Here is a 4461-nt window from a genome sequence, read left to right on the forward strand (position 1 = left end):
TATCTCACCATCTCATTGGTAATGGGTCACAGACAAGGCTGATTCTCTCCCATTGTCAGGGGAATCTGTTGGTGGGTGTACAGACCAATTGGGCCTTCCACAGACTCTGTTACACTTGGGGCAGAAGGTGACCGTGGAAAGGGGGTGGGTGGGGCATTGCTGTGACAGTGCGCTCCTTGTACTGTTTTCTCCTGGATTCCCCTTTTTCCCCACAGCAAATATCGAGGTGCGCAACCCCTACCTTGCTGCAGGAAGTCGAGGTTGAGAAAGTTAAAATCCCCGACCATTACCACCCTATCATTCTTACAGATATCTGAGATCTCCGACGTATTTGCTGTTCAATTTCCCGCTGACTACTGCGGACCTGTACTACCGTCATATCAAACTGATCATCCAGCCATATTTCTCAGTTCCATGAATAAAGCTTCGCTGGCAGTTCTCGAGTAATATGCTCTCTAAGTGTTGCAGTGATGTTTTCACTGATCAAAATCACCAATTCCCCTCCTCTCTTGCTTCCCATTCCATCCTTCCTATAGCATCTGTGCCCTGGAACTTTGAGCTGCCTGTCGAGGCCCTCATTCAGCTGTGTTTCTGTAACTCCTGTGATTTACCATTCCCATGATCCCATCCAACCGAGTGTTCATCTGCCTTACTTTTCAAGTCTTTTACATTGAGGTAATGCAGTTTAATTGATAGTTTTCCCTTAATGCCTGCTGTGCTCTTGCCTGCTTATTAATTGAAATTACTCTCTTGAAATTCTGTCTCAGACTCAACCTTCAGACTGTAGCCTGAGACCATTATCACACTGTGGACAACACCCTCACCTTTCCTGTCATTTGCAAACCAATAATGATACCTTCTGCATTCACATCCGAGCAATTAATGCCCATAATGCACAGATCCCTGTGGCACACCCGCTGGACAAAGACTTTCAATCACAAAACCAACCAACATTGCCAAGTGTCCCTGCTGCTATGATGGTAATTCTTTAAAACCGGTGTAAGCAACACAATGTTATTGGGGAACACCGCGTGGAAACAGATACTTCAGTGTAGCTCATCCATGCTCGCCATATAACCAAAATTAAACAAGTCCCGTTCCCCAGCATTTGGCCTCAATCCCTCTAAACCCATCCTATTCAGAAACTCATTCGATTACCATTGCAATTTTCTTAAGTGCAATAGCCTACTCCACTCCCTCTGGTAGCTCATTTCATACACGCACAACCTTGTGTGTGGGAAATGTGCCTCAGGTCCTTTGTCAATTTCAGATCACTCACCGTAAACCTATGCTCTCGAGTTTTCAACTCACCCCAGCTTGGGTAAAACACGAAAATACTCAGTTTACAACCCTTCCATAAAATCATGTCGCAGCCGTTACGCTGTCGGGAAAGATGTCCAGCCTGTTCCACCTCACCCTATAGACCAAACATTGACGACATCCTTGGCTCAATTTTGTAACCAATTTCAACTGTCATTTGTTTTAACTTTTTCAAGATGTCAATTACCCTGGACAACAATGAGCTGTTGGAAACAGAAAGGTGAAAGATAAGTGAGTGACTTTCTATCTGTTGTCATGCAGGAGCTCAATTGGAAATGCAAGAAAATGGGGTGGTAGCGCTGCTGGTAGTGTTGCCGAGCGGTCTAAGGCGCTGGATTAAAGCTCCAGTCTCGACAGGGGCGTGGGTTCGAACCCACCACTGCCATTTCTACTGATCAGTTGCAACGACACAGCGTTCTTAAAATGCTGTTTCCATTCCCGCTGTACTTCTGTTCACAAAAAAATTCGATTTGCTTCCCGGGGAATTAAATGTGTAGTGGGAAAGTGCCAAATTGTCTATGCTGCCTCATTTGGAAGCTGTCTGTCGTTATTCAAAGTGCGAGAATTGGCACCAGAGGTCCTGAATCATGTTTTGGAGCAGTTCGCACGTTAGTGGCTCATTCAATCAGCAACAGCAATGAAAGAAATTGCACTCTCAGAGGAAGCTCTGGACCTGTGCTTTCAAAGCTAGTATTAAGGTGCGCCCCGAGATCTAAGCCATGTTGGAATTTAAACGGAGGAATCGACAAAGAGGCTGCAGAATAACATCGCATCCTTTTGGTTTTCTTTAAATCACTGATGAGCAGGAAAATGTCAACGGGGAGAGCGACTGGGAAAGTGAGGCAGTTGCAGCTCTGGTGAAACTCCTTCTTTTTGAGTCACTCAGCAACAAGAGGCGTGAAGGTGACTCAGGCGTGAGAGCTCTTCACATCGAGAACAAAAAGCAATCAAGTGCAGTTAGCACCTCTCCCGGAGTGGAAGTGGGGTGAGATAATTAGCTTTTGATTTCAGTTACTATGTTCAAAAACTGCCTTTTAAATTGAGGTGAACAGAAACTGCATTTCTAATAAGCACCATGGAATTTAGCAAGATTTATTGAGTCGCTTCTCGTTGATTCCCACGCAGGTTTCCAACTCAGTTGTATCGATGTGGCTCATGTCCAGGTGTGAACATCCCTGCAGCCAATTGCACGGTTTATGTAAAAGGCAAGGAAAGTGGCATCTCGAACTGGCCCCGAGGTCAGAGCATCCTCACACTGTGATCGGTCGTTCTCGGATTGTAATGCTACCTCCGCTTTTAGGCTGGAGAACATTCTTTGGGACTCTTATTCTGCAAAACAGACACAGTGACTGAAACTATGCTGCACGGTATGATGTGGAACACGGCCTGCTCAGCTTTGTGCATTTTCCCTGTAGTCCGGTGTGTTTCATGTTCCGTGTAAACGTGAAAGTTGTCCTGTTTCGAGCAATGGGTGAAATCATTTAGCAAAGCAAGAATCGAAATTGCAGTAATGTCAAGCAGTTCATGGTTATTTGACCAAATCATAAGCGAACATGTTTGCTCACGCACTCACAGATACATTTGTAGCTGAAAAGAGTCTGAGAAGATAGCCTCAGCTTACCATTGATTTTTATCCGGATTGATGAGCTATCATTATTTGTTGCGAAATTGATATTGTAGCCGGCACATCCAAGCAGCCGTGCGAGTCGGAGAGGAATCATGGAACCCATTTCACGTGACTTTCCATCTGTCGTCATGCAGGAGCTCAATTGGAAATGCAAGAAAATTGGGTGGTAGCGCAGCTGGTAGTGTGGCCGAGCGGTCTAAGGCGCTGGATTAAGGCTCCAGTCTCGACAGGGGTGTGGGTTGGAATCCCACCACTGCCATTTCTACTGATCAGTTGCAACGACACAGCTTGTTAAAATGCTGTTTCCATTCCCGCTGTACTGCTGTTCACAAAACAATTTGATTTGCTTCCCGGGGAATTAAATGTGTAGTGGGAAAGTGCCAAATTGTCTATGCTGTCTTGATCGTGTTCGCCTCCCGCGTGGAAAATTGCAAACAGCTCTACTGTTGCTTTATGTTCCAAGCATGTTGAGATTTTACTGGAACCGAATGGAGACTGCTATTTCAACGCTGTTGTGAAACAAAGTCCTGCGGTGAGTCGATTCATCGTTACTTGGCTTTCTGACGAATGGGAAAATCGTTCCGATGAATTTTGATGTCATATGTTATTGAATTTCTCCAATTTCCTTCGTTTCCGTCCCGGAGACACCGGAAGGGAAAGGTGATCTAATCGAGACTGTGATTGGTGAAATTCACTTTTTGTGGCCTATTCTTATTATGTTCTTTCTTTCTCTCTTTTCAGCATTGTCTGGGATATGGTGGTGCACTGAGGCTCAAGTATCATTGAAAGAGTAGTTTGGAATTGCCCTGATATTAGTTGTGAGATTACTTTATGGCTCATGCGCTCGGAGTGTCTCACATTTAGCATTCATGCTCACTGTATCTGAAAATGCATTTGGTTTGCCAGTTTTGTTTCTGTTGCGTGTCAAATGTTTTCTGTTTTGCGATTCGTTCAATACATTACGAATTAACAGGCTTTCTGAGATAATTTCCAGCTGCAAAAACTCCTCAACTGAGAATCTGGGAAAATTTCACAGAGTATGGTCAGTCGGAGCAAAAGTAAGGAAGTCCTTCGTTTCTGCAGTGTTTCACAATACTACCTTTCCAGTGAGCAGTCGAACAGACTAAAGATTGTGCCACAGACTGCGACGGCCAGCTCGGCTAAAAAGTTATCCTTTTAAAGCCGGTGTAAGCAACACAACGTTATTGGGCTACACCGGGTGAAAACAGATACTTCGGTGTATCTCGTCCATGCATACCACACAGCCAAAATTAAACAACTCCCATGAAACAACGAGCATTTGGAAACAGAAAGGTGAAAGGTAGAATGTCTTCAACTTTCAGTGTCGGATACCACTGAGCTGCAGCAGGGGCGGCTGTGGGCTTGTTTCTGTAGCATAGTGATCAGCACGTTCACCTTCCGCAAGATAGGTTCCCGCGGTCGAAACTGTTTTGTTCTTCATCTGCAGCCTTTTACATGGACAAGAACGGAGCTTTCCTGCTTGCTTTCCCATC

At 45.0% G+C, this 4461-nt stretch overlaps 1 non-coding gene across 1 annotated transcript; it reads left to right on the forward strand.

Annotated features, from left to right (window-relative positions):
* Positions 1-3124: 3124 nt before the first annotated feature.
* trnal-aag (transfer RNA leucine (anticodon AAG)) lies at positions 3125-3206 on the forward strand. The gene has a single exon. It is a non-coding gene; the product is annotated as a tRNA-Leu (tRNA).
* The last annotated feature ends 1255 nt before the right edge of the window (positions 3207-4461 follow it).

This window comes from Hemiscyllium ocellatum, unplaced genomic scaffold (genome assembly GCF_020745735.1).
Source record: "Hemiscyllium ocellatum isolate sHemOce1 unplaced genomic scaffold, sHemOce1.pat.X.cur. scaffold_302_pat_ctg1, whole genome shotgun sequence".
Lineage (NCBI taxonomy): Eukaryota > Metazoa > Chordata > Chondrichthyes > Orectolobiformes > Hemiscylliidae > Hemiscyllium > Hemiscyllium ocellatum.